This window comes from Delphinapterus leucas, chromosome 2 (genome assembly GCF_059928025.1).
Source record: "Delphinapterus leucas isolate spDelLeu-1000000601 "Yukka" chromosome 2, BTC_Dleu_Yukka2, whole genome shotgun sequence".
NCBI lineage: Eukaryota > Metazoa > Chordata > Mammalia > Artiodactyla > Monodontidae > Delphinapterus > Delphinapterus leucas.
In genome coordinates, this window is record NC_143130.1 from 13,858,574 (window position 1) to 13,868,487 (window position 9,914).

Here is a 9,914-nt window from a genome sequence, read left to right on the forward strand (position 1 = left end):
TGAATCTGAATGAGATCCTTGCTGGGTAGAATAATCTTGCTTGTAGGTTCTTCCCTTTCATCACTTTAAATATGTCCTGCCACTCCCTTCTGGCTTGCAGAGTTTCTGCTGAAAAATCAGCTGTTAACCTTATGGGGATTCCCTTATATGTTATTTGTTGCTTTTCCCTTGCTGCTTTTAATATTTTTCCTTTGTATTTAATTTTTGATAGTTTGATTAATATGTGTCTCTGTGTGTTTCTCTTTGTGTTTATCCTGTATGGTACTCTCTGTGCTTCCTGGACTTGATTGACTATTTCCTTTCCCATGTTAGGGAAGTGTTTGACTATCATCATCATTTCTCTTCTTCTTCTGGGGCCCCTATAATTCGAATGTTGGTGCATTTAATGTTGTCCCAGAGGTCTCTGAGACTGTCCTCAATTCTTTCATTCTTTTTTCTTTATTTTGCTCCCTGGCAGTTATTTCCACCATTTTATCTTTCAGCTCACTTATCTGTTCTTCTGCCTCAGTTATTCTGTTATTGATTCCTTCTAGAGTATTTTTCTTTTTCTTTTTTGCAGTACGCGGGCCTCTCACTGTTGTGGCCTCTCCCATTGCAGAGCACAGGCTCTGGACGCGCAGGCCCAGCAGCCATGGCTCACGGGCCCAGCCGCTCCGTGGCATGTGGGATCCTCCCGGACCGGGGCACGAACCTGCGTCCCCTGCATCGGCAGGCGGACTCCCAACCACTGCGCCACCAGGGAAGCCCTAGAGTATTTTTAATTTCAGTAACTGTGTTGTTCATCACTGTTTGTTTGCCCTGTAGTTCTTCTAGATCCTTGTTAAATGTCTCTTGTATTTTCTCCATCCTGTTTCCGAGATTTTGGATCATCATTACTATCAGTACTCTGAAATATTATTATTTTTTAACAAACTTATTTATTCATTTATTTTTGGCTGCATTGGGTCTTCGTTGCTGGGTCTTCATTGCTGCGTGTGGTCTATCTCTAGTTGTGGTGAGTGGGGCTTCTCCTCGTTGTGCTGTGTGGGCTTCTCATTGTGGTAGCTTCTCTTGTTTCAGAGCTTGAGCTCTAGGTGTGTGGGCTTCAGCAGTTGCAGCACATGGGCTCAGTAGTTGTGGCACACAGGCCCAGCTGCTCTGCGGCATGTGGGATCTTCCCGGACCAGGGCTCAAACCTGTGTCTCCTGCATTGGCCATTCTTAACCACTGCGCTACCAGGGAAGTCCACTCTGAATTCTTTTTTAGGTAGGTTGCCTATTTTGTCTTCATTTATTTGGTCTTGTCGGTTTTTACCTTGCTCCTTCATCTGTAACATATTTTTTTTTCTTTTTTTTTTTTTTGATGGGTGATGCTGTATTCCTGTCTTACTGATTGCTTGGCATGAGACGTCCAGCACCGGAGTTTGCAGACAGTTGGACAGAACTGGGTCTTGGTGCTGAGATGAGGGCCTCGGGGAGGCCTCACTCTGATTGATATTCCATGGGGTCTGAGGTTCTCTGTTAGTCCAGCAGTTTGGACTTGGAGCTCCCACCACAGGGCCTGACCTCTGGCTTGGGAACCAAGATCCCACAAGCTTCATGGTGTGGTTAAAAAAAAAAAAAAAAGAAAGAAAGAAAGAAAGAAAAAGAAAAAGGAAGGAGCAGTGCAATATCAAAGAAAAAAATAAAATAAAATTAGAAAGATAAAAAATATATTAGGAAAAATAAAACTATAATTGAAACAACTGCAACAAGGGAAAATAAAACCACAACAGAAAGAAGAAAAAAATAAAAAGGTGCAGGGAACAAGCCAAAAGGAGAGGTCACTAACAAAGTATAAAGAATAAAATACAATTAGAAAAATAAAAGATTTATTAGGAAAAATAAAAATATAAAAGAATCAATAACAATGAATCAACAGGTAAAACAGAACCCCAATCTAAAAGAGATAAATGAAAAGAAAAAAAAGCCTTGGCTATTGGGGTGGAATTTAGGTGGGGTTGGAACTTAGGCAGGGGCGCAGTTTAGGGTGGGGCGGGACCTAGGCGGGTGGGGGAGCTATGTTCAAGCATGGGGCGGGGCCTCTGCTTAGGACTTGCAAGGAAGGGGAGAGGTAAACTGTCCAAAGGAGGGCGTCTGGAGTGTGGAGTTCTGGAGTTTGGAGGTAAGACCCTGAGTGAGGGCGTGTGGGTGGGGTTTAGTCCCACCTAGTTAGAGGGGATCTCTGAGTGTAGAGGTGGGGCCCTGGGTGGGGGTGTAGGGGCAGGACTTGGGTTCTGCATGGCAGGAGGGAGGCTCCGAGGGCAGAGGTTTAGGCTGGGGAGCCCAACAGGCTTCCCGGTGCCTAAGTGGACAGGGAAAGCACTGGCTGTGTTCCCTTCCGTTCCTTCGTGCCCCTCCCCACTGTCTCCCCCAGGGTCTCTTCCATCACTGCTGGACCTCTAACCGTGGGTGGGTCCCCCTCAGTGTAGGAACTCCTTCCCTTGCCCAGCCACTCCTCAGAGGTGCTGGTCCCGGAAGTCCGGCCTTTACTTTTGCTCCCCCTTCCCCCCCTCACACTCCCTCAGGACCTGTGCGGCTGGAGGGGACCTTGGTGGGCAGAGGATCAGGCCCGGGATCTCAGCAGGTTCCTGGGGACCCAAGTTGGCAGGGGAAACCTGGCCACACTCCCTTTTGATCCTCTGCCCTCCTAACGGTTCCCCAATTTCCCCCTTTGGGCATGGGATCCCTTCCCCTCCCCCAGCCACACTCAGGGGTGCCAGTCCTGTCCCGCCTCCACTTCTCCTCCTCCTTCACTCCCCCCATGCCCCACTTCCTACCTGGTTACTGGGGGTTCCTCCCATCCCCTTAGGTGTCTGTGGTCCCCCACCGGTGCCTGGTAGGTGCCCTAGTTGTGAGAAGACACGAATTCTGCGTCCTCCTAGTACGCCAACTTGACTCTGCCTCCATCTATCTTTTTCTGCTTTGTTCGTTTTCTGTTTTTGCTGTGAGTTCATAATAATAAAGAACACAGGGAATTCCCTGGTGGTCCAGTGGTTGGGACTCGGTGCTTTCACTGCTGTGGGCCTGGGTCCAGGTTCAATCCCTGGTTGGGGATCTAAGATCCTGCAAGCTTCGTGGGCACAGCCAATAAAGAAAAAAAGAACCCAGTGCCTACCAGTACTGGTTGGTGCTAAGTGGCCAGCATTTTTACCCACCTTTGCTTTTGCAATATCAGTGTAAATGTAAGTAGTGGAAAAAAGGCAAATAATATTTTGGTAATATTATAAAAATAGTTTTGACCTTGCAGATCCCCTGAGAGGATCTTGGGGTCACCCAAGATTTTCAGATTATACTTTAAGAACTATTGAGTTATATAGTTATTTTCCTGTTCCTTCCTCCTAATTAAAAATACTTTATTGAGGGCTTCCCTGGTGGCGCAGTGGTTGAGAGTCCGCCTGCCGATGCAGGGGACACGGGTTCGTGCCCCGGTCTGGGAGGATCCCACATGCCGCGGAGCGGCTGGGCCCGTGAGCCATGGCCGCTAGGCCTGCGCGTCTGGAGCCTGTGCTCCGCAACGGGAGAGGCCACAGCAGTGAGAGGCCCGCATACCGCAAAAAACAAAAACAAAAACAAAAACACTTTACTGAGGTATAACTGACATACAATAAACTGCACATATGCTATTGGCTTCTTTTCCCAGGGAAAGTCTTGAATTCTACTTTATCAGGCACACAGCATATAGTAGCACTTATTCCAGCCTTACCATGTATTCCCTGCCTCAGACTTGGAGTTAGCTATTTCTCCAAGGAGGCTTGCTCCCATTTAAAGGAGGGTGGTATTTAGAACACAAAATTTGGTTACTAGGCACACTCATTGCCACTGGTTTAAGACTGCTTCTAGGTCCTTTGAGTGACTAGAGTTAGGAAATAGATAGATAGGTAGTATGGGGGAGGAAAAATAATTTTTCCTGCTACCCTCTGTGTCTTGGCTGAGACCCCTGTAATAAAAGACAGATTAAAAAGAGAAAAAGAAACAGAAATTTGTCAACGTGTATACGTCATGTATACATGGGAAATACCTGGGGAAAAATGAGTAACTCTCAGAGGTGACTTAGACCTCCAGCTTAAATACCATCTTCAGCTAAAGACAAAAGAAATAAAGGTGTGGGGGAGACCAGTTATGGGGAGGTTACAAGGAAAAGCATGGTAAACAGGAGTACAATTTGTTATTCAGATTTCAGTCGGTGCCTCCTCCATTAATAAGGGTCTAAAGTTGCCTCCAGGATCAACCTTTGTCCTTCTTGATAGAGAAGAGAGGAGGGCCCCCTTTGTAAATTTATGTCCTGTCTTAGAGGGAGGGTAGGGAGCTTTTCTTGTATCTGCTTCTTTTCAGTTGCTTTCAGCTCAAAATAATGCTTATGTTAAAGTGGCATATTTTGGGGTGGCATATTCTGCTACCCTTCAATAGATAGACAGATAGGTTTAAAAATCAAGTTCATGTTGATATTTCCAATTAAAATTTAACAAGTTCAGGATATTTATTTCTTCTTTTATTTTATGCTATCTTTTTTTTTTACTCATGCTGAAAATCTTGGTACCAAACAACGGTAATGTAACTATTTATTTTCTTGATCCTATGATATACCGGAAATAGTTTTTTTTTGCCTTAATTTGTGCTTTTTATTTTTATTTATATATTAAAATTTAAAAAAAATTTATACTGGAGTATAGTTGATTTACAACGTTGTGTTAGTTTCAGGTGTACAGCAAAGTGATTGTTATACATATACATATATCTATTCTTTTTCAGATTCTTTTCCCATTTAGGATATTACAGAGTATTGAATAGAGTTCCCTGTGCTCTACAGTAGGTCCTTGTTGATTATCTATTTTATATATAGTAGTGTGTATATGTTAATCCCAACCTCCTAATTTATCCTCCCCCACATTCTTTCCTTTTTTAAATTGAAGTATAGGTGACCTAAAACACTATGTTAGGGAAGCAAAGGAGTCTAAAGTAGTCCTTTTTTTTTTTTTGGTCCCACTGTGTAGCTTGTGGGATCGTAGTTCCCTGACCAGGGATTGAACCCGGGCCCTCGGCAGTGAAAGTGCCGAGTCCTGACCACTGGACCGCCAGGGAATTCCCTAGAGTAATCCTTTTGAAGAATGGGTAAGGGAATTTGCCAGGAGGTATAGTAGGGTGGTCTGGCAGTGTTAATTCTGTACCTGGGATTTGTAGTCATTAATTTAATGTGGCAACAATCAGCATGATTCTGAAGCTGCTGACATGCAGTCACGGGGTATAGACGTAGGAGTCTAGTCAGGGCTGGGGTTTTCCAGGCAAATGCAGAGAAGAAAGAGAGGTGCAAAGGGGTTAAGTGTATTTTCAGGGGAGGAGTGCTGGATCATGACATCTAAGATGAATACGGAGGGAAGTGAGAACACGTAGGCAGTTATAGAAGTGAAAACACAGTTATACCTATGGATTAAAGAGCCCCGTGAGGGCTTCTCTGGTGGCTCAGTGGTTGAGAGTCCGCCTGCTGATGCAGGGTACGCAGGTTCGTGCCCGGGTTCGTGCCCCGGTCCGGGAAGATCCCACATGCCGCGGAGCAACTAAGCCCGTGCGCCACAACTACTGAGCCTGCGCTCTAGAGCCCGCGCGCCTAGAGCCTGTGCTCCGCAACAAGAGGAGCCACCACAATGAGAAGCCTGTGCACCTCAAGGAAGAGTAGTTCCCGCTCGCTGCAACCAGAGAAAAGCCTGCAAACAGCAACAAAGACCCAATGCAGCCAAAAATAAATAAATAAATTTATTAAAAAAAAAAATCCTGGTGACCTTTTTCTGCCCTCAAATAACTTTAAGAACAGTTGGACATAAAAACTTCAAACTTTACATATTCATGGCTCTCTGAGGAATACAATCACTGTTAGCTTGAGAAAAAGCTGAGTATTTTTTTTAGTTGGAAAGCTCTAATATTACATGTTTGCACATGCTTGGTACGTTACTCTTAGTCTGCTGATGAAAATTGATATGAGACTTTTATAGCATATGTGTAGATGCTGGGTTTTTGCTTTATTTACCATGTCTTAGAACTTACAAAGGCATATGGAATTTATGCTGTAACCTTTACATTGAAGTTCAAACTTTACATCTGTTCAGCAATATAAAAACAGACATCCTACCACGACACTGCAGAAGTCATATAGAAAATCTTACGAAGGTGACTCCAAGAACTGATCTCAGTTATGTTCATACCCCATCAAAGTAGGCCTGAGTGTTCTGGCGCTCCATGGGAAAGGTTTTTTTTTGGAAGGCTTCATAAGAGATTTTCACACACATGCCGGATAGAGTCCTGCAAAGACTGCTGATTGCTAGTGTGGTCAGGCTTCTGGCACTTGGAGTTTAAAAATAACTTTCATCAGAGTTCTATTTAAAACATGGAAGGTAGTTAATTATTCACTGCCTCAATATATAACCCCCTGAATGTTTGGCCACCGCCCAAAATGCAAGCCCCTTGTATCGTCTTCTCCGATGGTTTGAGGTCCATAATATTACACATTCTCTTTTCCCCATTCATCTTCCAAATGTTGTACACTGGTCTCTGGAATCTCTTCCATCATAAGCAAACCCTCCTGTACTCTAAGCCTCTTTCCAGAAGTCTTCCTCTATTTACTCAAAGAGATGCTACTCCTTCTTACTACATCCCTTACGGTTGCTGGCAGTGTTATTTTCCTGGTACTCTCCATCCCTGTAAAAATCTTCGTAATACCAAAATAATAAAAGAAAATAAAAGTAAAAACTATCCTTAACCCCCAACCACGAGATAAACATGGTTGCATTTTTGAGTATATCCTTCAGAACATGGGTAGTGATAATATTATGTGTATTTTTTCACCATATAACAATATACTATAAGTTTCTTTTAAGATTTTTACTGTGAATTATTTCAAATATATACAGAAAAACATAAGGAACTCTTGCATATCCACTAGCTGGTTTTATGAGTTTTAATAGACAATCTACTAGTTATCTTCTGCTTATCACTCCAGGTTCATTCTTTACCTTTATGCAGCCCTGCAGAGGGCCCCAGGAGGCTGGCCAGTCTGGACTGATCTACTGCCTTGTTCTCTGGTTTCCACCTGGTTTGGCTCATGGGAGGAACCTGCAGGGGGAGATGCAAGGTGGGAGGTGGGTGAGGTCAGGGCGTTTATTCTCTCCACTCTCCAGCTCTATCCAGGCTGCTTGTTGGCTAAATCCTTTTACTCAAAGCCCTGGTTCCTGTACGATAGTCATCTCCACCTAGCTCCTCTCTCTCTGGGTTCTGATAATCTCTTCACACCTAGGGTCGAGACAGCTTTCTGCTGTGATTAGTCCCAGGATACTGTGCTATCCCTTGGCGGCTTCCTCAAATGCTGTACACAGCTGTTATGGGTTCAGTGATGTCCTTCCAAAATTCTTACGTTGAAGTCCTAACCCCCAGGGCCTCAGAATGTGATCTTATTTGGAGATTGGATCTTTACAGAGAGAATCAAATTAAAGTGAGGTCATCAGGGTGGGCCCTGATCCAATATGACTGGTGTCCTTGTAAAAAGGAGAAATTTGGACACAGAGACAGACACACAGAGGGAAGAAGATGTGAAGACACAGGAAGTAGAAGGCCATCGACAAGTCAAGGAGACAGGCCTGGAACAGACCCTCCCCGCACAGTCCTCAGAGGAAATCAACCTTGCCGACACCTTGATTTTGGACTTCCAGCCTCCAGAACTGTATAAACAATAAAATTCTGTTGTTCAAGCCATCCTGTCTGTGGTACTTTGTAACAGTGGCCCTAGCAAACAAATACAGCACCTTTATAAATAGTCCTTTCATTAACATTTAATTATCCAGTTTGAGAGTGATATCTATTTCCTGTTAGAATTGGACTGATCTAGATCTATAATCTATCAATCTATGCTTTATTTGCTTCAGATTTTTTTTTTTCTTCTGTTAAGGAATTGAACAGTGGGGATTCATGAACTGCTTTCATGGCAATACACGTTTGCACAACACTCTGAACATATTTAGGGAGCCTGATCTGGAGTACTCCTCTTACATTGGCCCACGTCTAGACTATTTCCACCCACATGGAGGTAGGACGCCTCTGGAGCTGTCTGTCCCTCCGGGGTGCTGTGATTCATTGGCTCCTTTGACCAAAATCACCTGTGGAATCACTTGGTAACAGTGCTGTTTCTGTGCGTTACGAATGTTTTAATCACCCCCAAAATTAGACCAGTAAGCAATTGTTGGCTTACTGACAACCAGCACATCTGTTTGTGGAAGTCTCTTTTATTATAAAGAGGCAATATATTTGTCTTAGCATTTCACCTCAGGCCTTTTAATTTCCAAATTGTTATTTTCTTATTTGTCTCCAGTATTTCATTAAATCCTTTTTTTTTTTTAAAGACCACTAAAGAAGAGGAAACTTTTGGTGTTCCTGATTTTTAAAAAGGGAACAAAAATGCAAAAAGCTTGGGACTTCCCTGGTGGTGCAGTGGTTAAGAATCTGCCTTCCAATGCAGGGGACACGGGTTTGATCCCTGGTCAGAGAACTAGATTCCACATGCATGCCACAACTAAGAGTTTGCATGTCACAACTAAGCAGCCTGTGAGCCACAACTAAGGAGCACATGTGCCATAACTAAGACGTGTGCTGCAACTAAAGGAGCTGGCAAGCCACAACTAAGGAGCCCGCCTGCTGCAACTAAGACCAAAATAAATAAATAAATTTTAAAAAATGCAAAGTGCTTTTCACTGGAAATAACGTATTAAAACAAATAAAACTCTTCTCTGCCAAATTAAATTTTAACACTGTCCTAGGTAGTGAAAACAAGTTTCATGCTCACTTGCCTACCTTAGGTAATTAGCAAAGCAGTTCTTTTAAACAGAACTAACTGAAGAAGAATGAGCAGTTCAGGAAAAAAGAAATTTAAACAGCCTTGGGGAAAATATAACTGGAAATTGAAAATTCAGTCCACATTACATTTTGAGCTACTGAATGTGATTTGACTATATGGAAGAGTGGCCTGGTAAATCCCTCCAACCACCGTCCATCTTAAAACATGGCACTGAAAGCAATGCTTGCCACTTAGGTTAGTATTTCACTGTGGCTTTCAAGATAATATGCTGTCCATTTTTAAATAACATTTAACATGTTCATCTCCCTTTGACTGAGCACTTACAGCAAAATTATTAGTGCTTATGGCTTGCTGCAGACAGTATTTATGCTGTTTCTAGAAGCCACTTTTATCTGTTGGAAAAAAAAAAAAAAATCCCACCGCAGGATTTCCAACCTTTTAGGCTAACGTCTGACTCTATTAGCTCCTGAAGAGAAGAACCATAAATAATCTTCCCATTTTACATTCTATGCTTTTAGCTCAAGCATTAATCACAGAGGTTTTTTTCCTTTGCCTCATGAGAAAAACCAGTCTTACAGTTTGAAAATTTGGTTTACAAAATATGGTTTGTAGGGTAGGCAGGAGCGGGGGTTGGACATAGACAGAAGAAGGGGTCTTTGCTGCGCTTTATGAGGAAAAAAAACCTTGGGACAAATGGGCCTTTTTCCTTCCAGCACCAAATAATATCTCAGAGAGCTCCCTAGTAATACATTTGGGGGAGGGGAACCATATTAACTCTTTCAGGTCAGAAGGGTGCTATTTATTCATCACAGTAACAATGCAGTCAAGTCACCCTGGGGCCCTGAGCAGCTTATGTGGCTCTGGAAGAGCTTAGTGTTTAAACCTGCCCCACAGGCTAACATTAGAACAAGATTAAGGCTGGTTAACCTTGTTTCTCTAAAATTCACATGCATACAATTTAATTATTATTACTGTTGTTCGTCTTGTCATTGAAGTGATAGGTGTTCTTAGATATATTTTATTCAGTAAACAGGCAGTTCCTTTTTCTTACAAGGTGATCG